General features: G+C 34.6%; 1 protein-coding gene across 2 annotated transcripts in view; it reads left to right on the forward strand.

The window, feature by feature from the left end:
- The first annotated feature begins 4,656 nt into the window (after positions 1–4,656).
- TBC1D5 (TBC1 domain family member 5) overlaps positions 4,657–25,734 on the forward strand; it is a 242,886-nt gene continuing 221,808 nt past the window's right edge. The window contains exon 1 of one of the 2 annotated variants that reach the window (XM_057377438.1): positions 4,657–4,799. The gene's annotated coding sequence lies outside the window, so the exon portion shown is untranslated. The remainder of the gene's footprint in view (positions 4,800–25,734) is intronic. The other variant, XM_057377435.1, reaches the window with a different exon arrangement.

Below are 25,734 nucleotides of genomic sequence, written 5' to 3' on the forward strand. Positions count from 1 at the left end.
CTCATAGCAGTAAGATTTCAAAGGTTACCATCAGAATATTAAGTGTTCATTTGTCACAGCTTACATACTAGGTGGAAYRGGAATAAACAGGTCAGTTCCAAAGGGAAATGAGATCCAAAATTTTGCTTCTCTGAAAAATGAAATTAGAGGTGATTACATAGTAAAATCATCATCATTCTCGTCTTTTGAACTGCAGGCCATTGTCAGGTAGAAGACTGAGGTAGGACAGGAGGGACTTTCTCCTGGATTGTTACATCAAAATATATTAAGGATATTATTTTATCCTGAATTATTATGACTTTGGTATTGGGTATGATGGCCTATGAGTGGTCTTTTCTTGGTGTTTAATAAATTTGTCCATAACCACTTATTCTTCATGTATATTGCCAGATGGAGAATTGTACTCTAAAATAAAACTGCAAAATTAGGAGCATTGAAAGCAGGGTGGATTTTTTTTCAGGTCTGTCATATAAACTCAGCCYTTTTGCCCACCAAGAGAGAATGAGAAAAACAGCCAGTAGGTTTATACCAATTAATACTGTCTCTTTAAAATCCAGTGTTTTATCTTTTACCTTTGAGTTTGCTTTATAGGTCACTTAATTTTTGTTGCTTTCTTTTATTATGAGCTAAGAACAGAATATTGCTGAATATGCTAAAATAGAYGTATATTTTTTAAGGTTGGCATTTAAGCAGACAAAGAATCATGCTTAGTGCTGCWGTGATAATAAATAGTACTATAATTGATTGTTGATAGAAACCCTTAAAATACATTTTTATGGTTGAAATGTACTTTGGGTAAACAGTGTTCAGTTTGCCTATTAAAATAATTCACTATATACCATGGTTTCTTTGAGTATTAAGGYAGTAGGACTTTCGAACAACAGTAATTGGTTGACACTGCTTGACCTTAATGCAAAGCTACAGTATTTAATGAACAAACGGAGGGAATAAAGTTTTGATAAATAAGGCAATTTTCATGAAACCTTTAGAAATATGCTTGAAGTCTTTTAGTGTTAGATTGACGGTTTCTCCTTTTGTGAAAAGAATAAGTGAATAATTTAAGGCTATATTTCATGTTTTCAGATCTTCATTCTGTCATATAAATAATAGACTGTGAAATGCAGCAGCTCCTGCATTCACAGATTTAATAGACCTGTACAAGTGAGTATCTTGCTTGGCTTCTGGCATCTTAAAATGCTCTTTTGTGTGTGTGTATGCCTGAAAAGCAATGCAGAAGTGGGACTCTTTTCAGTAACTGAATTCCATACTTTAAACATGCCACATATTCTGTTTCTAAAGGGATAGTTTTCTTAAAATGCTTTTGTTATTGACTTGATGTCGATGTTAATATTTTTGGGTTTTAATTCTGTATTATGATGGACAGTGTTATGATGGACACATGTCAAAAAAGCAGCACATGGCTATTTGAAATTACTAGTTTATTTGAAAGTCTAGCTATTTGAAAGTCTAGTTTAAAATTTACTTACTGAAAGAGAGACTGTGAAAAGCATTCAGGTTTGAATCCCTCAGCATAGATCTTTGAGATACCATTGAATCTTGATGAGAAATTAATTGAATGTATTTGCTAATATAGTGAAATATCAAAGTAATTTGTATGGTTTGCTACATGTATTCTTAGATGTAATTTTTTTAAAATGGAAACATTATTGAGGGAGGAAGAATAAACAGTCATAAAATTAGGTTCATTTCTTTTTTTTGTTCCCATGCCCTTTTCCTCCTCCTGCCCTTTAGTTTAATGTCTGTTTAAAGGAGAGAGAAGTGAGACTTACTGAGAACAAGTGACAAAGCATTGAGATGTTTTCATGTACACAGTCTTCCAAGCAGAACAGAGTTGTGTGACTACTGGACCACAAGAAGCATAAGTGCTTCTTTGGAAGGTGTGTGCTATCGTACCTGTTTTGTTACCTTGAAAAAGTAGTTTCCCTAAACACTTCCATTTGTAGTTTTAAGGAAAATTACCTGTGTTTTCTTCCTGTTACCTTCCTGATAACTTCTTTAAACATTGGAGCAATTCTAGTTGTTAGGAACCTTCTACTAGCATATGATGCTGAACTCCTGCTTTCCTCCATCCTGTGTGGGAATGGAGGCATTTGCACAAGTGAGGAAATACCTTTATTCATACATTGAGGGCTATTTTCTGTAGGTGATGTTCAAGAAGTCTGGCAGATAGCCTGCATTTGCCATGTGAGTGATTTGTGCAGCCCTCATGTAGGTTCTAGAAATATCTAGTAGGGATCCTTCAAAGTGAGCTGTCTGCATGAGGATGCCATCACTTACTAAAATACAGGCAGATATGGCTTGTGCTTACTAATACTTCAGCTTATGTAGTCAAGTTACTTTTTCATACTTTTCAAGAAAAGTAATCTTTATCTCTTCTTTCATGGTAATAAAAATCCTAACATAATATTCTATTCTGTTTCATAAGTTGCTCTGGTAACTTATTAATATCTTCTTTTCTTTCGTTTTCTGATATAATTTTCTTCATATTCACAGTAAGTCTGTCTTTTATTTCAGTTAGGCCAAATGCTCAATGGAGATCATRCTTTTCCCATTCTCCGTGCTCTATCCAACTCATAACTTGAATGAAACTCATGACGAAAACATCAGTGCAGGCATAGAGACCACTCTGCAGTGTAACTTGTTGAAAACAACTGTCAAAACTGTATGAATCACACAAAAATCTTTGCACTGAACTGGTGTGAAATACATTGTCATCACCTCTGTTTTCAGAACTTACAGAGTAATATTTTCTATTTGTTTTACTACATGAACATTATTGAAACCATTGGCTGGGAACATTTCTGTTGTTTCAGTAAGAATTTACAGGATTAGTATGTTAAATATATTGATTTTATTAAACAAACCAATCACTGATTGTCACTCAGTAACAGGTGGACTGAGTTGGCTTGTTGAGATATTTGAGCAATGCATTTGCTATTATTCATTATTGCTTCAGTACAAGACTGGTCTCACTGTATTAATTCCTCTGCAAATAAGCAGAGAATTTGGGGGGAAATGCAGAAAGGATGGTATAAAAAGGAAAAGAAGGATATAGGATGTAGAACAGCAAGGATGCTTTGCTAGTGACTAAATGGACACATTGTCTAATGCTGATGGTTTCTTTTAAATTAGGAAATGGTTACTGTTCTTTATTTAGTCAGTGTGGCTTTTTTTGCTTAATTTGTTAACACCTATAGAAATTAGAAAGAACAGTAGTTATGACAAATGGACTATGTAATTTGAAAATTGTATTTTGTCACATGTTTTAGTCACAAAACCTAGTTGAAATCAATTGTCCAAACATTCACTTAACATATTAATAAGTAATACAGGAATACTCTAAGCCCTCTTGAATTAGATATATTACATCTTGTTACAAAATTTAATGCCAGGCTTAATAACTCAAAGTATGCTCTAGAATAAAAATACATTTATGTGCTAGTATGTTGCAATTAGGATGCTAATTCAAATTACAAAAAAATCCCCTAAACCCACTATTCAGTTGGAACTGTTTAATATACTCAAGAGTAGACAATTACCTTTAATTTAAATTCTTAAAAAAGAAATCCCAATTTATTTTTTACCATTAGGTATGTTTTTTATAGTATATTTCTAAATATTACAACACTGTACATTACACTGTAATCTGACAGCAGTAGTCAGATTCAGGAGTTATTTGGGTATTTACCTGCAAAATCTGTGTAATTTTTGACCTTTTTAAAAAAAAATGTGTATAAATGGTTGAAATCTTAAATTTTCTGGTGAAAACTGCACAAATAGTAAAGTACACCCTTTTCAAAAAGATAGTGTTTCCAATTCAACACTGTTAACTTTGCATATTTGTAATAGAAAAAAAATATTTTAAAATATCATTTTATTCCATCATRAATAGACTTCAATTATCTCACAGTAGTTGAAAAATTCTGCATAAACATGTTTTTAAGAGGGTTGGTTTTAAATTATTTTTTTGTGATTTACAAGGGGATTTTTGAACAGTTTTAAGAGAGTTAATAAAAGATAGATGATCARTTGCTGATATTTCATTTGTTACATTTTTCTTAAAACCATAACATTTTTAGTGTTTATAATCAGCTATAGTGTGTTGTTGAACCCTATACAATTTTTTGTGKTCTTATTAATAATGAATGAACAACTTTCTAGAAAATAGATCTAAAATATCAAATTACTGAAATTTGTAGGGTACATGTTTTCAAGAAGCTCATTCACAGGAGGAGAAATTGAAAATAATGCTGAGAAATAGCCAAGCATCACATGTTGGTAAAAATTTCAGGTCAAATACTGAATAAATCTTCTAATGCTCAAGTTGTTAGAGGTGTCTCTCTGCCATTGCTGTAATCTTAGAAATAAATAAATTGTACCAATGGACTTACTTTACATGTTGTTTCTATCTCTWCTGATAAATGACTATGTGAATTACAATACTTCCTTGACTTGAAAAAACTTAAGCTAGTTTTAGTCACTTTTGGTTTTGTTGTATTGAAATGTTCAGAAAAAATCCAGTGCCTTAGGTCCCGAATCCTTAACTTGAATCCTGTTAGATCAATAACTAGATAAMTATTTTTAGCATTTTTTCATCAAGTATCTTTTTTCCTCCATCTGAAGGTCAATTCCAAAAGTCTGATAAAGGGACTGCCACTGCTGCTTCCTCATTGCTCCTGGTGGCTGGGCCATATCCCACCACTACTTACCTGTTGAATGTGGGGTCAATAGCCTTCTAAAGACAGCTGTCTGCTTTGTGTTTGAGCACCTGCCACTATGTGAGTTGGTTTTTTTTGTATTTTTGAAAAAAAGCAAACTGAGTTTGCCTCATTTTCATTAATGTCATAGTTATACATTTAACATTTATAAAAATGTTTGTGATGTGTCTCCTGCAGTTGTCCAGAAACTATTTTCATATCATTTCTGTATCAAAAGAAATCTTACTTTACAAACATAGGTTCTTTTCTCCCCAGTTTGCTGCATTAAATTTTAAAAGACAAGTGAAAATAGTGACTGCACTATTTGGTTTTAAAACTGACRGATAACTGTATTGCAGCCTGCTTCCCACAGAACTGGTGAAACATAGGCAGTGTCAGTGGGAGCTTTTCTTTGCTTTCTCCCATAATATGYCCTAAGTCCCAACCTGAAGGGGCAATTCACTCTCTAATTTAAACCTCTCCTTAACATTAACAACATGGCAGTGCTTAGTAATGATACAGTGTTTACTGTTAAAGACTTGCCAATTTGGCCTTGAATAGCTAGACTATATTACCTCAATTTGCCATATTCCCTCTGTTTAGTTTGGAATTACCTTGCAAATGTTAAGGTGATAGTATTGAATTGTGTAAAAGAATTACAAATTGGAAATCCTACCAATGTAGATTTAAAGTATTAATATTGGTCTATGGAAACACACTAGTTCAAGTAGTTGAAGGTCAGTAAGCTCAKTTCATAGGCACCTTTATTTTTGCTTTTACTGACTTCCATCAGTGAYTTTAATTAGTTATTTTTCCTTCCTATTCTCTGGATAATTTAAAACTCCTTTCTGAAGTGATTTTTTAAGACGTATATGAGCTTGTATATGTAGTTTCTGTACCTTTTAAGTGTATTTAGTTTTTTCCAGTGTTGCAATAAAGTACAGAACACTATGCAGTACATTAAAGAAATAGAGCCTATGCATCAGAACAATTTTCATGCCTCACTCAATTCTTAATGTAAATTAGTAGGAACATTGGTTATCCATTTGAGAAATTGAGTTGGTATAAAAATAAAAATGCACTTATGGTATGTGGTGCTTTGTGTATCATCTTGGGAGTGTTTTGCTGTTTATCTGTCACTTGCATTAGAAAAAGCAGTCACTGGCTGCAGGTGACATTAAAAATTAAAGGTTAACCTCAATTTCTTTACTGACCAGACGCGGGGCAGAAAGTTCTTCTGGATGTGTGCCTGAATTTTGGAACTGTCAAATACAGTTGAGAAGACTGGTGCTTTTGGTAGCTTAGTCTTTTTGTATGTGCATATGATTTCACCATTTTCAAGTGTTTAGMCTGCTTCTTATAGGTTGTATCAAGRTTATGTTTCATTGCATCCAACTTTGTGAAATTAAAAAATGACATGATAACACTACAGTTAGCAATTAAAATGAACTCATTTGACTGATCTACATAATTTTAGGAATTCCTTTTTATTTTGTTGYTTAGAAAAATGAATTAAAATTGCTTTCTTTCCTATTACTAGAGAATACATGTCCTTCAAAGACAAGTTAAAATTGTTCTTGAAAATTGCCTTAGCAGTTTTGAAATATTGTGGTTAACTCAATGTACATTTAATATAAGATAAGCTTTATGTGCTCATGAACAAACCTGGTAGACCTTCCTTTAAGTTTTTGACAAACTCAGCTTGTCCCTCACAGTGCCTTCAAGGTGAGCCAGGTTCAGTAGCATGAACTTCCCTCATCCATCATTCCAAATGTTGGAGGAAGCATTGAGACTAGTGAAGAAGGCTTCAGGCAGCAGGGGTTTCCATGTAAACTGCCAGATATCTTTCCTTTGTGAAAGAGATCCTGGGCTTGTTCAGTGGTAGACTAGACCACAGGCAAGTCTTGATATTTCAGATGCAGACTTGAAGCTGTGGCTGCTGCTGTTACCTTCCATTTCATCTTGTGATTTTCTTAGCCATGCAGTAAAGTAGTATGCATATAGTGAGCTAGATCTGGTTCTTATTGTTGGCTGATGAGGGAAAGTGAGAAGGGAAGAAAGAAAAGTGAAGTTGTCTGCTCTGTCTTTTGATTAAAATATACTGCCAAAATGCATCTTTTTTTTTTGCTTTCACTATCCTCCCTTTGCTTCCTYCTCCCTCCCTAATAATGAAGCTCTTCTGTCCGTGGCTGTTTTCCCTCTTACCGCTCCTCTTAGGAAAACAAGAAAATAGAAATTTCGTTAAAGAAAGCMATGCATATTGCTAATTTAGAAAAGAACACGACAATTGACATATTTGAGGAACCCTAGTATTTCAGATGTGTATAATCTTATTAAAATTATATATCTGCTTGCTTGCTTCATAGCAAGCTTAGCACAGTTTTTTTCAGGACTGGTATACTGTAGATTTTCTGWCTACAAATTAWATCATGTTAAGAATTGTTTGGTGGGAAAGTAATAATGCTCACTTAGTKTGCTTTACTTATTATTCCTAATTTGTTAAACCTATGTTTAAGACAGATAATTTCTCTGAAAACAAAATATTTTTAAATGCCAGTTACTTATTTTCCTATWGTTCCCTCTGCTTGAAATTTTTCCAGTATCCTCTGAGATTGTTTTCGCTTAATACTTCTTGTTATCTTGTGTTTCAGATATTTTTATGTTGACATAATACTGAAACTGGTCAMACAAGTTTCACTCTTGAAGTGACTTATAAAGAAATGGAAATACTTTATAGCTTTAAACMTAGTTCCTTAGACTTAGGGAGTAGTTAAATAGCATATAATGGGTGATAATTGTTGGCTTGCAGCCTGGTTCTAAAGTCTTTGTTTTGTGAACTGGGTTATGAAGCATCAAGAAAACTGAATGTTGGAGTTTTTTCAGATGAAGTATCTCAGGTAATTAAATACTTGCAGAAAGTGTTTATAAYATGAAATGCAATACTTTCTAAGAAGAAATCTTTGAGTGATTTTATCTCTTGTCTTACGGGCTCTAGAACAAGTAGCATGTTATAATTTGTTGGTTACTTTAAATTTAAGTAAACTTCTGTATCAATCTAAAAAGCACTGGTAATTTGCAATTATATTACAGATGGCATCTCTTCTTAAATACTACAATAGTCTGTGTTTTGTGGAGCAAGTGAATTACCCATTCGTTACACTGTTATGCAGCTCGTAGAGGTCACCACACATCTGTATGAGCAGAACATTTAAGCATTTAAGAAACTCAGCAACAGCATTCATTGCAGTATATCTGTTGTTGCTGTTTCTACAGCATTGGTGGTCCATGCACTTGTGTTTAATTTGTGGCTGTATTGCAGAGATGGGTTCTAGAAAGAGAGACATCCATAAGATAAGGATTTTTTTCTCAGATGCAGCAAAACTTGCAGGACATGCAACTTCAAAGGGTAGAAGARCAGGTCCAGGATCAAGAGTTATTTYRCAAAGCACTAAAATCAAGWTATATCACTTCCCCAGGAGGATAAATAACATCGAGTCAGAACCTGTAATTACCATAGTTTTCTTTTCAGTAGCTGTCAGATTCTCCTGGTGAGGACTAGCAGCACTGTGTGTTACTTGCCCMCTTTTCAGACATCCTTTTTGTTTTYCCTCTTTGTACYGTGTTAGATTTATTTACTTTRTGTMGCTGACAAATTTGGTACTGCTTCACATCCTTGTTAGTTCAAGTTGCCTCTGGCAGTGGTCTTTGTGCCCTGCATCTCCCCTGCCCTCGCCGCTGTCCCTGGCAGGTTGCCCCATTTCCCTCCTGAGCCTTCTTTTGGGCAGCATGATTCTGRAGGCTGAGCTGGCCATGGACAGAGCCCAGCTGATTCTGGCAGAGCTTTGTCATTGTGCTTGGTGCCTGCTTTATAGTTCATTTTTATCCTAACCAAGAAACCACCCTTGCCAGTAGAAAGGAAGAGCTAAATTATGCCTGTAATACTTTAAAGTGGGCTTTATAACAAACAGGGAGAGAGACATTTCACCAGGGCCTCCAGGGATTTAGGCCTCTAAAAGTAAAGGATGGTACATTTAGATAAATCTAAGCAAGAAATTCTTTAATCTTAGGTGTTGAGACATGAAAGTGGGTTGCTCAGAGAAACTTGAAAAATAGCRTCCTTGGAAGTGTTCAGGGCCAGGCTGGATAGGACTTCAGGCAATCTGATCTTGTAGATGTCCATCTCTCTGCCCATRACAAGAGGCCAAACTAGYTGGACTTCTTTGGAAGTCCTTTMCAACCCAAACCAATTTGATTCTAMTTGAGGACAGCACSTTCTTACCCTTGTTTTTTCTGCATAGTATTATATATGTCTTTWAAATAGYTTCATTATATAATGTTTCCTCTGCWTTTTGCTGACTTYCAGACTTTTTCAYAGGCATTGCAGAGGTTACRAATTGTTTTACTTAAATCTGGTCAAAAGACACTAATTTGTGGTTTGGTTTTGTTTTCAAAACCAAGGAAGAGATAGTAAATACGAGATAACTACTACCTTAGATGATTATAAATGCTAATCAGAATTTGTTTAAAAGGATTTGTTAGAATTGTTCTTAAAAGATTAAAAGTGGCAGCCTTAAGCATATCTCCAGGARGAAAACCATGGAGGGGAGAAACAGTTGGGTTCCAGCAGTGTATATAGTTAAAAACAAGATTGTAATGATGTTTTTGTGTATTTGAAGTGGTCCTCCTACCATAGATGTGACAGTCACAGACAGTTGTCTCTGATGTGTTTAGGGCTGTGATACTGTTCCAGTAAAGTTTTAAGGACAAAAAAAAAATTCTAAAATATTTGCTGTAATTTCCCTTGAAGGGAATGGATGCTTTTTCATGGCTATTCTTGGCTCTCTTTTCTTTCCCTCTCCTCCTCCTCAAGAAATTTTGTGGAACTCACAGAATGCTTTTCTTCCAGGATAAATTCTAAAGGAATTTCACAGAATTGTAGTGGGTTTTGCTCTTAAGTTATACATATKTAAATGTTTAAATATGTACTAAATGACACTGCCAGCCAAGTGCAGCTGCAGTCCAGCACTAGGGACTGATCTGCAATGCATGCAGCAGCATTTCTCAGTTGTAGGGACTGGCCAGCATGGGTAATTTGATGGAAAGGAGATGAATAAAGCCAAATTAAAGTGACAGTGATGACCAACTGCCTAGTAATTTAAGACCCTYCACACATTGCTCAGTGCTGTTTATTCAATGAACACCTACACTAAATATAGAACTTTATACATTTCTTTAAGGAGATAGAAGCCATGGTGGCCACAGGTTATTGTATATTATCAGCAGTCTATCTTATTTGAATAAAATAATGTGGARCTTATATAAAACTCAGAACTTTCTGAGTGACTTCATGTGGTTTTGTTCAAGCTTTCATTGCATGACATATATTACATGACTTCATATTAAGCACTTTCTTTGCAAACGTAATTTCTGCAGATTTGTACCTTTTAAAGAATTAAAATCTTGCCACCAACTTTTTCAATGGTTTTCTCCATATTATGTATCCGATCATRTAAGATCTTTTCTCCTAAGTGTTAATGTAGTAAGAGTTGTTTCTGGTATGAATGGTTCAATTAGGTTTACAAGAAATGGTTGAGTATTGTTTTATCATTTTTGGTAAGGAGCATGCATGCCACAGAGTTATAGAAAAGAAGGTTACCTGTATCTTGAAACTTGCAATATTTATCATCTTTTGCAAGGGAATTGTAGATCGAGTGCAAGAATTTCTCTATATTATAAATGTTCTAAATTTGTTTGGGCATTTCAATGCAGATTGTTTTAAAATCCAGAAGTGTACTTTATAGTGGGATCCAAGCTGGATCTGAGGAAAAGAATCACTATTCTCTGTTATTTGGCAGAGACGAATAAGGGATAGAAAAGGAAGAAAATRCTCTTCTTTTAAAGTGAATGTATTCTTTCCATAAAATGTAGCAACAAAAAGTAGATCAGGACACTCTTGCTTGGAGACACTCATACCATCTGACAGGAAAGTGATTTTAATTAATTTAAAATCCAGAAGCAGCAGTATTGCTTCCTGAGTAAATGGTTGGGAGTCCTTAATTACACATTGCTCTTGAAAGCACAGATTGCTCTTAGTTTCTTTTTGGTCATTTAGACTCAGACTTTGGAAAGTATTTAACTTACAGGAAGTAACCGAGTACTTTCCTGAGTTCACAGGCTGTTACTGAGTTTTCTCAGTATGAACATAGCTGCTTGAAAAGAATAGGAATTTAGTGGAACGTTTTGGGKTTGGGTATTTTTGGTTTGGTTTGTATAAGAGAAAAGTCATCCAATACCTTCAGCTAGATTTTGACATAAAAATTTTTTAAGCATTTTCTGTGTAAAAAGTAAGTTTTGGCAAAAGCTGAGAAAATGGCTAAGTTTTTAATTTGTGAATCAGTATCTAGTTATGTCTAGTCATGATTTAGTGCTCCAGTTGAGAATATTTTATRGTGTGAAACTTTCCTTTAGGTGAATAGTGACCAGCTGGAGGAATAGTGAGTGATTAATTGTATATGTAGATTCATTTCACTYATTAAATGCACTTTTATGAATGAAATGTAAATGTTGAATGAAATTGTAGTTACTTCTGTGCATGAAAACTATAGTTATGAAAGCTGCATGATTTTGTAGTATTTTAGGGGGAAGCAATCATGGTTTTGTTTTAYTTCAATGTTTAGTTTTTAGCAAAGACACATAATAGACAAGGGTAGGTATTAAAATATTCCCATACAAAATATTTTTCTTATTCTGAAAGATACTGTATTAAACATCATGAAAAGGATGGACTATTTAATGTAAAATAGAAACCTCTTCATTCATTACATTTTTACTCTACTGGGGGATCTTATGCCTTATGCTTCTAGATTCTTTGAAAAGAAAATTTGGCTAATGCAGTTTTCTTAACTTTTCTGACACTACTTTTCTGATGTAATTCCTTTCCTGAATATATTATTAGTGGGCAATGCAGGAACTTGAAACACAGAAGATTTCATATGCAAACTTCTTTGAAGAACTGTAGTAAAAGCTGCATAYAAGACTTGGCCAGTATTAAAATAGCTTCTGGCATCTTGTTTCTTGTGACAGTTTTAAGTTTTGTAATTAATATTGAGGTTTCAGTATTTTCTCTGTAGCAAGTACTAGGGAGTGGTATCAGATTGATTTCCTTATTTCGTGTAGAAACAGGCTCTGAGTTTGGGAAGGTCTGCTCAACATCCCTCAATATTTTGCTGTTTAATGTCCCACAAAATAAATCTMCTTTTTCCCAGTATTTGTAGGGTGCTTGTTTGGTAGCCGTAATTTGGACTGGTGTAGCACTGTTACTGACTTCCCTTTTGGCAGGCATTCATCAGAAGCTTAGGAAATTTAGTACTTTACACWGAAAAATAAATTGGGAAAAGTGAAGTGATATTTAATGGAAGAGACTGATGGTTTGGGCCGTTGTCTGAGTCCATACTTCCTCCACTTGACAAACTGAAACACAATCTTGAAGTCATTTTGGATTCACTTTTATTACAAGGCACAGAGCTAAGAGAGACCAGAAAATTCACTGTTCTTTTGAAAATATATAATCTTTGCACATATACACAGTCCATGCATTTTAAGTTGAGTCTTCTAATAATTATATGTTGAGTAACTTGAAAAACAACATACATAACCAGCAAATACACAGAACTTAACCAACTTGTCTTACGTGCCCGATTTTACTGCCTTAAGATGTGTGACATTTTTTCATTCTCATATTGCTTCTCAGATATCAAGGAATCACCTCCTTGAATCACCTCCTTAAATGTAAGATATGTATCTGAGACTAGTTGTTTGAAAGCTGTTTCCTTACATACGTTTGCATTTGCAGTCTGAAAATGTCACACTAAGCTCTTCCCAAAACACACAAAAAAAWGTTCTTCATTTAAAAATATGTCAGATTATTTGGGCCAATTTGATTTKTCAGTTTTTCATTCCAGAAGCAAAATTTTTTGAGTCAGAGTTGCATGTTATAAAATTAAAGGAAATACTTAGCTGACCATCACAGAAAAATCATGATAGTGTGTGCATAGAAATACACAGGTTTTTTGTGTTTGTGTGTGTGTATGTCTCACAAGAGATATGGGAGATGAATATTTTTCTTAACTGAAAAGTTCTTTTTTCACTCTAAGAATATTTAAAAATCATTCTATCCATTTGGTGGAGCAATAGCTTAGTTAATGAAATTTGATATTTTGGAGTTTTCCATTCTTGTGTAACATCTGTAAACACTTTCCAAATCCTTACATGCAGTTCTGTAATTAACATAGTGTTTCCATGGTGTTTTATCAATGAATAGAAAAAATACTGTTTTTACAGATGGGAAAAAAAAATTAGTTTTAATCAGCAATACAGTTGTTAGATTTTGGTGGAGTTAAAATATAAGCCATCAATGCAAARTCTGGTATTGTTGTTACCTTTTTAAAAACCTCTGTAGGTTTTGCACACTCTGAATGAGCACTGTGGKGTAGTCCAGCCCCCTGTCTGTACAGGGATAAGATCAATGACGAAACAAAGCAATTCTTTCCTTTTACAGAAGACCTGTACGTCTCTGATCGCAGCATTTAGTTTCTTTATTTTCATTAGTTTTTCTCTCCATGTAATGTACGTAGAAAGTTAATGATGGAAGAGTAGTATTCATTGAAACTGAAAATTATAGTATTTGCAAATATAAAATCATAATTTACATAAATTTTATAGTCAAGAACATYATGAATGTAAATATGCCTTCATCTATTCTCAGTCTTATAATGCCATTCGTTGTCCAGTGGGAGATGAAGAGTGATGTTGAGACTGCTGTTTAACCTATTATAGCAGCCTAAAGAAATTAAATAGCCTTGATGTAAATATGAGGTGGGAAAAGAGTATTCATCTCCATTAAGTGACATAGAAAAACATGGTAAGAATAACAGGCGGGTGGGTATGCATTAAGCGCTGAAGTCCCTAAATTTGGACACTAATTATAACCACAAGGACAATTGCCTCCCACGTACTTAAACTGTAATTTCAGTATGTGTTTTCAGACCAAAAATATACTTCACAGTTCTTTAGGCACCAAATATGGATTTTCTCTTGCATTCTTTCTTCATCTGATACATGATTTCTTTTCCCCTGCTATTAAATGGGGCTCTAATACTAAAAAGCTGAATTCATTACATTTTCCTTGGTGCAATTAGATCTTTAGACCTTCTGTTTTACTAGATCTCATAACTATGCTGAGGAAGTCCTACCCATTTTATAGTGCCGTAAGCAAATGTTGCACCATTATATTCAAATTATTTGGAGCAGTTGTTTAAGTTTCATATTAATGTTATGCTCACCTGCAGATGACCAGTTACTACTTAACTTATTGCACCACTTAAGTTACTCTTACTTTGTTTTTTGGTGGTGTAKTCTTATAAAGATAGATAATACACTTGCACTTTTTATGTTACATTAGATAAAGTAATTTTTATATTGAGTAATTGCATGAAAGTATGACCCATGGAATCATAAATGAGAACAGAGGTATTGTGTAAAACTATCTTCTAAGGTTAATTGAGTATTGCAGGTTTTTTTTTAATATTAAACTGCTTTCAGTGCAGGAGAGATMATTTTGATTGTTTAGCCATTCCATMTTTAATATAAATCAAGGTAAAGTATTAATCATTAAAAAACATCCAAATCATWAATYCACCTTTACCTCAATATYTAAGACACAAAGAGACTTACATTATGTCACGGGCTAACYTGATGTGATAATTGAGATGTAGTTTTTCTAGACTGAATTCATTTGATGTTTTTCAGTAATTCTGTCTTACTATCCTTTTCTATGCATGATTAGATAGTTATTGTCTATTACACCTTCTCCACATGTACTAAGCTGTAGATCTCAATCAAGTCACCTCTAATCTTATTATAAAYAAACTAAATATACTGATCTTTTATCCATATCTCTCACACACACAATAAAAAGAAGGATTTCCTGACTGTAATTCTTTGTAACTCCTTTTTTGGCCCTTTTAATTTCAGCTTCCTTTTAAATTAAAGATACCAGGCCTGGTTATAGCATTCCAGTGATGCCATATGTGCAGATAATTTCAGGTCCTTAGTACTACCATATATTTCCCTGTAATGCACCCAGGGATTGTTTTTAGCTTCTTAGCTACAGCAACATAGTAAGAGCAAAAAAAGCATTTGGTTATTTACAATGACTTGTAAGTTCTTTAGGGATTCASTGCTTTCTAGGATGTAATCCTCCATTTTATGTGGCCTGTCTTGTAGGTTCTTAATATTCCAAAGGTAAATAATTTAAAATAATGTAATTTCTACTCTGAGATTTACTTAATTTATGCAGCTTATTGGAAGGATTTTTACTTATTTTTGTCATCATAGAGTTCAGCTTTTTACATAACAGTGAAGAGTCAGCCATCAGATTTTATGCATATTTTGTGTGATTGATATTTTTAAAAAGGCAATAAAGGGGACTTCACAAAGCATTAGAGCATTAATACAGCACGAAGAAGGTTTATAATGTGTTTGGCTTCTGCTGATACCTAATGATACAGCAAAAAAGCACTCTTCTGCAGRGCTGCTTTTAAGATACAAGGGAAGCAGAGGAATTGTTAAGAATAATACCATATCTTGTATTAATTTTTTTAAATTTGTTCTTAGGAGCAGAATCACAAAAATCCTGTCTTAATCTTTCTTTTAGGTATGCTGCTTATTTAGCTTTTTAGTAACTTGTAATTTAAGATCACAGTTATTAGGTGTATTTCTGCATTTTATATATCGCTCCCAGATGCTACAGTATTAGTTTTTATCACTGCATATTTTATGAAATGTCAGCCTTCTGTTGGCTGTTCATGCAGCATTGTTAGTGATCAAAGCCACAACATAAAGGAGAGGAATCTAAACAGTTGGCTTATCTTTGTCCTTCATTGTGACACAATACCATAAAATTACTTTACTATATAAAAGGCAGGCAAAGCTTCATGTAGCACACTCTGAAAAGGTGAACTTTTTGTTATGCTCAACAAAACAGATAAACTCRTCTGGGTGATATTTTGTGCAAGGAAACTGAAGTTAGCAATGATACCTTTTGAGTTTGGAAAAAAGTTTTTGTCTTTTCTTGCCTTTTCAAAGCAGAATTATATATTTGTATTGTAATGCTGTTATAGATCTATCCTTTGAATCCTTTTGAAATGGAGGAAATGTATCCTTTGGAGTAATCTGTATGGGGTGTTGTGGAACTTCTTTGGGATACAATTAATCAAGACATGTTATATCACTTGAAGAGGGATAATTGGGAAGATAATAGTTAGTCTTTAAATTATGAAAACTGCTGGTGATTATCAAGTATATTTGGCTTTCATTTTGGTTTTTCACACGGGAGATTATTTTGAGTTTATCTAAATTTTTGGTTAAAAATATCAGAATATCTGTCAGCCTTAATTTTTCTGCTTGCCTAAGTGAGTTGTGTGTCAGAACTGAAATAATAAAGTAGGAAAAACTCGACAAGCTCTGGAGATATTCTAGGAATAAAAATCTTGAATGATTTTGATCAGCTGTTGTGTATGCCCTGCACAGCAGTTGGTTCAATCAATTTTATGTTTTGGGATGGTTTTATTAAAATGAGCTGCTGCTTTCAGTAAATCATTGTAAAGATGCTAGCTTTCTATATGCTTTTGGGGGGCCTGCTGCTTACCAAGGCAGTCTCTTAATATAAACTGACTTAACTTAGCTCCTCAAGAGGCTGGGCTGAATTGGTAACCCCTTTATCATGAGGAATATTTATCAAGATGGCACAGATCACAAATAAGGGAATTCTATCTCCTAATATGATAATGATACAGGATGTAAAAGAGTAAAATTATTTCTATCATGTTATGGGGGCCTATGACAGGCATGTCAGTCAACAAGCCTTTTGACATCTCTTTAAAAAGATGATGATGCACACTACCTGATTGCACATGTTTGTGTTTGTCTTTCCAACTGCTGCTAGTCAGTAACTTGTATGTATGTWTTCTCTCACAATATGTGATCATAGTTCAATAAATGTCTTAGAAGTTTTGAGCAAACCAACAGTGGCATTTTCTTCATGGCATTGTGGTCAAGATGGCCACAGTGCTCCATTTCAACTTGGYTTTATCGATGGGATGGTAATTTCATCTGTTTTTCCTTAAAAGCTGGCACTGGAAGACCATGTATATTCAAAGTTTTTACTGATGTGCTTTTTCTTGATGTGTTCAAAAATGGAGCAGGTAGAAAACAAACTTATCAAATGAGTTAAGGTTAAAATGCTTAGTATTCAGAAGCATTAATTAATTAATGCTTTCAATTAATTAACTTTGAAAAGTGGAATTCAGGAAAACAAAGTATTTGAAAGTGGTAGGTAGTTAATCTGTCAGCTCTCCAAAAGTAGTGTGCTCAGTGCAGGTTGTCCCTCTTGTATGAGTTGCACAGAGTACATGTAACCTTCTACCAGCATGGCTTTTATGAAAGGGCTGAACATTCAAAGCTATTCCTCATCTTTCTAGAAAAGGTGTGATTGCAATATGTTTGATTTATTCTGATTTATTGAAGAAGYAGGTTGTCCTACTCTATATTTTCATCCATTGTCCATGTGAGCAGGTGAATTTTACATGTCTTACATTTAATGGGATTCTGGTTTACTGATGAAGGCAGAAAATTCCAATGTGACCTGACCACAATGAAGGATTTAGAGTCATCAGACAAATTGTGATGCCTATAGCAATTTTAGCATTCACAGCAGGAAGAGATGTGCTCCTAGGAGAGAATGATGTACAAGGGTCTACAAGCAGTCCATTAGATGCCTGGGAATCAGAATGCCAAATACAATGGTACCTCTCCTTCAAGTCCAGAAGTTCAGGTGACCATGGAGAGAAGACAGAAAGCAATAAAGACAGTCTTTAAAAGGAGTGACTTTTTCTCTACTGATATTAATACCTTTAGTAGATGTTTTAAACTACTGTAGTTGAAGGGTAAACATTTTGTTCAGGGCTCCTTTTTATTACTATGTTCAAGACTGCTTCAAACACCTTATAAGATGCTAGTGACACTTTAAAAACTGGAAATATGCAAACATTACCCAAGCAATTTCTCTTATTTTTACACTGGTGAAGCTCTTTAATTCCCTGTCTAAGGAGTCATGCATTGAATGCACAGCTTTTACATAGGCAAACCTGATATACTCCAAGTGCAGTGACCAAAAATCAGGTAAATTCTTGAATGTAGTTTGAAAAACGTGGTACTTCTTTCTGTAATTGATACTTTGTGGTCCACAGTTTCATGAAGACATAGTAAAAATAGATGGGATGATAGCTCTTTGTTAATATACTGGATATAATCAAGGTAGCTTGGTGCCTTTTAATCTGATGTTCTTGAATCGTGATACACACACACAGCTGATATGCTTTGGAAACTTAATTTCACTTTTCAGGTGTTTCTTATGTGAATATGTGCAAAATGTTTTGTAAATTGGTCCCATAATTTGTGAGCATATAACCTTATTTCCATAGAAGAAGCTTTTATGATTGTTTTGACCACTTCTTTCTCCTAGCTTGGCCCAAAGTCAGTCTCCACTAGGTAAATGAATGCAGTGGTTTGTTGAACAATTGTCAATGCTAGTACCAGCCAAACCAAAGGTTTTTCAGCCTTTTTAAAATGCAGTTACCCTCAAATCTCTAACCTGAGGGTTATAAACGTAAGTGACAGAGAAAATTGAGCAAAATTGATAGTCAGAAATTTCTTAATAAAATACAAATTGTTGGTTTGCACTTGACTCCTTGTTGATGAAAATTGTGTTTCTGGAATTTAGCTATATTAGTTTGTGCAAGGGTTATGACAGTGCTTGTAGCTGTGGGGTGTAGCAGTCAGATTGTTCTGCACTGCAGAGAGCTCAGTGAGGGTGACAAGTGCTTATAAACACAGCTTTGTATAAGAGATGCTGCAGCTRTATATTTAGGGACTTCATGTTGTCCCCATCCTCTCTTATTAACAACGCATTTTTTGGATACATTTTGCGTTTCTATTTTTTTGTGAGCTTGAATTAGCAAATGGAAAAGTCAGCAAGGTTTCTAGGAAGCTGTCTTCAGTATACCTTTTTGGTTAATATGCAGATTAATATTAACATTAATGATGAGTGCATTAGGAATTGTGAGTGTTGGGTCACCTGAAAGAATTAAGATGCATTCATGGTAAAAATAGAGTAGCTCAGATATTTTCAAAGCTAATGAAGTTTTAGTTCAGAATTTACTGTTAAAATKTGAAGTACAAGTCAAGTTTTTCACCAAAGTGAGAGGAGCAGGATTGAAAAGGGAGGACAAGGCCTTTGGCATTGGTGAAGAAGCTATTAACTAAAGAAGCAATCTGACCAGCCAAATGAGGAATTTCTAGCAAAGGGTGCTTTCTAATTGGGGCAGGACTGTGAGAATTGGATTTTGATGCATTGTTTATTCCCAGTTTACACTTCTTATAAGTCTACATTTGTAAGTATACAAGTTGATAAACATTTTTTTGTGTAAAAAACATGCTGCAAAGGTAAAGGAAGATGCTGAGAAAGCCCAAAAGAGCTGAAGAGTGCTTCAGTTTGGACGGTATCAACAGAATGCTGAGGAAATAGGAGCATTGCAGAGATTTTGGCTGTATTAAATGTCCTACTTCACTCACAGAATGTATGCTGCTAAACTCTTCCATGTAAATACGGGCAAAGACTCAGGTTTCAGTTTCATTGAAGTCTACCCCACCTGTAATAACTGTAGTTGAGAWTGCTGTATTTATATATTCATCAGGTGCACTTTGTTTAGTTGKGATAATAAAATGTGTCAAGTTGCTATTCAGCTATGAATGGGGAGTTCATATGAATTCCTAATTTTTATTGTATTCTGAGAAGATTAGAATTTCACCTAGAAGTTGGTTATTGTGTAAGAGTGTTCAAAAKAAATTTTAACATGTCCAGCTTCTGATTTGGTGATATAAAGACTGATTGTTCTCTTTCATAGCAATTGAGAATGCTACTGTTTTGAAATACGTATGTGTCTGAGGTTGCAAAGGGGCTCASRAGAAGATAAATGCCTCCTTTATTTMACTGCAGTGCCATTCCTGTCAGTTAAAGAGCAGGTTGCCTAAAGGTGGGAGGTGCAGCACTCTTCTGGGCTCCTTGTTGGATTACCTGCCAGTCAGTGGGATGCTGTGGCTGTCTTTCTAACTTTGCATCTCATGAAATCTGAAGAGAGAAGGTGCTGAGATACAATAGTTAAAGCTAATGGTGATAGGAGTGGTCATGTCTTCTTCTTACTGGGGAGTTGGTAAACAAGGAATGTGTCTCTCTCTCCATAGTGGCTAAAGAGCTTAGGAATGCCTGAACTTTAGGCATGAGAGGCTTTCAGACCCAGGAGGACAAAAATGGGTCAGTTTAGGCTTGGACAGGATGGCCATKCTGTCTGTAGGGGTGAGTAGACTTCTGCCATGAACAGTGAAACAGCAAAGATCTTCCCTTCCCACCTCTTSCTATGATTTGAATTGCATTATGGCTTTTAACTTCACACAAATGTAGATGAGATACAGCAAGCAGAGAATGGTGTATGCTTTAATTGCTCTTCATTTTAGATTTGTGGCAAGGTGGGAGAAGGAAAATGGACTGAAACATACAGTTCTAAGGCCTGCTGAGGAAGATCTCGACTGTGTAAACATACATTTTTTTCCATTTAGTCCTCTAAATGTAATGGGATAAATTATTTCCATTCCTCTGAATTCATTTCCTTCTCAAGGTTTTAGATTTTGAACTTTAACAATTCGATATTATGTGAACAGCGCAATGTAAATAACAACATTTGCTATGGTTTTAGAACTGTTTTTGATATAGTTGACTTTCAGTGCTTTGCACTGTTTAGTATCAAGTGAATATTTTAAATATAGACAATGAGAAATGAAAAAAAGAACCCACAGTTGTGGTATCTTRCATCACTTAAATTTGATTTGCCCTGTCTCAGAGCTTTACTCCCTGCTTTTTACAGTCCGAGCTGAAAGTAGAAATGCTGAAAGTGTAGAGGCCAAACTCCTGACATGTCTTGTGCAGGGGTGGGGCATCCATCACATTCCACTTCTGATTCATGAGTAGAAGACTAGATTTTTTTTTTTAAAGTCCCTTTATATTGTAAGCCATCATAGCACTATTTTTCTATTATTTTCTTAGCATATTTTCTTCCTTTGAATAGTCTGAAATATTTTCTTAACTATGCACCCACTATTCCTCCAAACAAATTTAATGCTTCATCTATACTGAGCACCCCACAGGAGCACATGACTTAGGAAAGGGAAAAAATCAGCAGAAAAATAGGTGGTCTGAGCATTTATGTGTTAAATCTGCATGTTAATTAGAAAAAATTAGAAAAAATATGAAAACAGATGTTACATAAATTATTTCAGTCTCAGGATAGTAGTAACTTATGCACTGACAATAACTTTTATACGTGCATGTAGATCTGTGTGTCTGTATCTGGGATGTTTATGCAACTGCTACATGGATAGCACTAGAAAAATAGCTGCTAGCTTAGTAGGCCTTCTAAATATCACCTGTRTTTGTGGGAGTTTCTCTCCTCTGTTGTGCTATCCATTGAGCTCCTGAMGGCAGATTCCTCAAAAAGGCACTGCCAACAGAATAGGTCATATCATAAGACTCATGGAGAATATTTCAGGTAATTGGTATTAAATATATGAAAACATTTTTCCCTGCATATTGATATTGTATTAGGCAGGAGAAATTTTGAAATATAAGTCCTTTAGGTTTTCACCTACCCCGTTCTTTACTTTGCTGTCTTATATTTCTCTTTCTGCAGTGGAAAAAAAATTCCTAAGGCTTTCTAGTAGGAAGTACTCCAGCAGAGACAACTAAAATGTTGAGAATGTGTTAACAGAAGAGAGAATTTTGTAAGTRGATATTCATGCTAGAATTCATCTGCTCTTAGTGGAGTCATTTTGTCATTTTATAAAGAAGACACTTATGACTGACAACCAATTTTCTGAATATAAATTCTGATATAATTTGAATAATTACATAATTTCTGTCCACGTTAAAAAAACAGACATATGTGCAGTTCGTTTTCTAATTATCACCACCAGAGACTGAAAAGTTAACTTCTCAGAAAATGAAGGCAATATAAAATGCATAAGGGGAAATGTTGAAAAATAAAGACCTGTAGCCTTCTGTAAATTTTCATATAATTATTTCAGTATAACRTTCTACTTTTCTAGTTTGATAGCTTTCATATTCTTTGAAACCTTGTATGTTTCTGTTTTGTGAATTTAATATTTTTTTTAATTGTTGTAAAATTCAGCATATGCTGTAGGAAGGTAAAAGGCTGCAAGATGTTGACAATGAATGGTGGAAAAAGATTCTTACAGATTGTTAGTATTGAAGATTTTTTAAAACACTGTTCAGGATATGCAATTGCTATTCTAGCAGATGCATTATGCTAGTAAATATGTGAGAAAGTGGTACTGTAAGAAAATGAATTACAGAAAACTACTAAGAAATCTTATTTATGTCTTGAAGAGGAAATATATTACCATAAATTCTACTTTATACCAATAAATTGTGTTGCCTACACGGAATTACTTAAACAGGAAAAAAAAATCAGTGATGTGTTAATCCTTCACTGCACATGTATTCATTCACATTGGAAGAGTCAGATCTCATGGGGAGAAAAGGAAATTGTACAAAAAGGAGTAAAACTGTTCCAGCTGTGTATCCTGAATTTTCAGGAAAAAAACTACTTCGGAAACTTCAATTTTTAGTCTCATACTAATAGTGGTGATGACTTTTAAGCCTGGTTGAGCCACCATTTTTCTCTGTGATATTGTTGCCTTTTCTTTGCTAGGCTTATATATTTTCATGAGCAGGCAGCACATACTGAAGATTCTGTTACCCTGGAAGATATTTCTTTTATTGTTACTTTATAGTGGAATAAGAGCARCCTTAACCTCTGAGCCCACACCTCTTTGAATCCCTGCCTGCCATTTCTGCCCTGGTTATTTTAAGGAARTAAATCAGTTTTGCATTTGGCATGGGTTCTGTCTGGCTTTGGTGGAGATATCCAGRTTTTTCTCCACAGTCAGCTGAAAGTAAAAACCTGTGGTCATTGTGGATATTCTTGTTCTGGTGTGSTCATCTAGTTCTCTGGATCTGTGGCAAAACGTGTGTGGTTCATAAATGATGCGGAAGTTTGCATCCAATCTTTTCTGTATCATTGCTCTTCTGTTTGGAATTCTGTAAGACAGAGGATGAAAACAAAGGATGAAATGTGGGACCTATAGATGGAAGTGATAAAGACTTCTGAGTCAAAAGACATGAGAAATAATGCTCTTAAGATATTTAGGCTTTCAAGTATTTCTGWAATCACTTTTTTATTGTAAGTTGTGGTATGAACAAAACATGGAAGTTTGTGTTCTGTTAAAACTTGATTATTCCAATTTAGGACTCTTTGAATAGCCAAATAGCTGGAAAACAAAACAGGCTTTCCCACTTTTTTATATATCKTGGTTTTACCCAAGTTGATTTATATTTCAGAGTTTTCTCATTATTATGAGCACTAACACTTTAAACACTTGAGAAAAAATAAATGTGTCTCTGATCTAAAAAAAAAAAATCTATGTGTATACATACTCATATATATAAATGTTTCATTTTCAAAAATCCAGTTATAAAAATTATATCGTCTGTATTACAGTAAGCATTTGTATCTCATGTGATTCTTTTTGCACAGTWTTTTTCCTACCCTCATTAATAAATATCAAGGTGCTTTCCACCCCAGCAATATGTCTTAGGATGACTGTCTTTATAATACTATATCCCTATTTATTCATACTCATTAATATGACTAGAATTTTTATATGGGGAAGTTCTCTCTCATTCACTTTTCTGGGAAGGCTATGATTTTGTAGGTATGTGCWTCCATCTGTCAATGCTAGATGATGCCGAATTGTAGGAATGTTCCTTGTGTTTGAAACAGAAGGTAGTAAGGCTTTTGGCTATAACTTAGTTTTTGTTGTGAATTTGTTTCATGATTTCTGATTGGCTTTTGAGAGATCTCTGTCTGGTGTACCAAAAAAAAAAAATCTTGTCATAGAAAACTCTGCTTTGGTTGACAAGATGTGTGGGAGAGCAGACGTAGCATTCAGCAACTTTAGGCTGTGTACTTATTGTATTCAACAGAGATAAATACTCCCTTAGATTCCTGTTGATAAAGGTGATACTGTAGTCTGTGTTGCTGGAAGGATGCTCTGAAGCATTCAGGGTGAACTGGAAGGAGCTAGGGGTGATTCTGAGGGCTGGTGTGATGCGACAGTGGTCCCTGTGAAAGCTGATGAGTTTGTGCAACCTCACTAAAGAGGTCTCTGTGCAAACCTGAATCCCAAAGGTGGGGATCATCAGAGGTGCTGCTAAAGGAGCTAATATGTGATCTTCTGTTTCTTCTCTATTGTATCTTAAAAACAGTTTTTTGCCAAACATTTTTTGTGTTAAGCATTTTTAATATTTTTCTTTTCTCATCTTTATTCAGAGGAGTAGTAGTATCTGTGCTGCAATATCTTGRTGCCTCTTTTGTGTGCATGTATGTCTGTATGCAAGTTATGTGTGGCAGGGAGAGAAGGTGCAAATAAGTGATATGGAAAGTGATTAAACTCTATGCTTGAAATGTTTTCCTGTAGAAGTTGGTTCTGTACTTTGAGAGTTGTCCAGAAGAGAAATATAGAGGAATATTTTTGTTGCTGGAGAAAGTTGCTTCATATCCAAGGAAAAGGGTTGTAAGGACAGATTTCATCCTGAAATTTATGGAGATCCTGATGATTAGCCCATACGTGTATATATATATATATATATATACAGGGCTGAAAAGAGACTGGGGAATTCATTGAATTATGGGAAATACATGCAGGAAAGCCCAGCGTGGTATTACTGCCTTGACAGTAGTTAGTGCTATTACTGGAGAAACATTGTAGAGCGTTTTTTCACCAGGTGCATCATAAGCAGTGAAGGCTCAGGTACAAGACCTTTTGGAAGCCCAGCTGGACTGAGGAGTAGTGGAAATTGTCTGCATTCATTCATTGAATGAAAATGAGGGAAAAAAGTGTGTTGTAACTTTAATCTGAATGTCTCACAGGAGTAACATTGCCAAGAGTACTCTTAAAATAGGTATTGAAGTGACAATGTAGTGTTGTAGCAGCTGATGGTGAGTATCATTGAACAGCAGCACATTATTTTTCTTGATTGCTACAAAAATATTTGGAGGAATTTTTCAAGCTATACATGTTTCCCGAAACAGCTCTGTAATTTGATATATTCCTATTTTCTCTGAACCTTTACTATTTTGATAAATAGTTCAACAGGAAAGAAAGTTATTACAGTAGTTGAATGGCAAGGAAAAAATGGTAAAAAAAAGGTAAAAACCTTTCTCTTGCTGTGAATAGTACAGTAAGAGTTGCATAGGCAGAGACATTGGCACTTAATGTGTAATCTGATTTTCCATACATGCTTATAATTGTTCAATAAGTAATTTGTCAGAAATACACTATGCCTTTATTTGAAAAATAAAATACATTAAATGTAATGGTGGAAGGTCTGCTGTTTTATTGCATGTTTGCAATCTGCAAAGTAAAATCTTAATTCATGTTTTTTCAATTACTCTCATAGCACCAGGATCCATAACTCTYGAGTACCCTCATTTTCAGGTACTTTTTCCCCATCCCTCACATTAACACTCCGTGGTTAATATGGAGGATAACTCATTCCAGTGCATTGTGAAACATATCTAAAGCAGACTTAAAACTAATAGTGCATAAATTACAAGCATCACAATAATTCTAGTGTTCCACTCCTCCTAATTAGGTACAACAAGTTGCATATCTGGAGAGAARGTGAAAGAAATAGGTGTTCAATACCTCAATTTGATGATTAAGGTTAAAACCGGTAGTTAAAACCATTTCTGTGAGCTGTTGA

The sequence above is a fragment of the Malurus melanocephalus genome, unplaced genomic scaffold, assembly GCF_030028575.1.
Source record: "Malurus melanocephalus ecotype Western Australia unplaced genomic scaffold, MMel_1.1 scaffold_315, whole genome shotgun sequence".
Taxonomy (NCBI): domain Eukaryota; kingdom Metazoa; phylum Chordata; class Aves; order Passeriformes; family Maluridae; genus Malurus; species Malurus melanocephalus.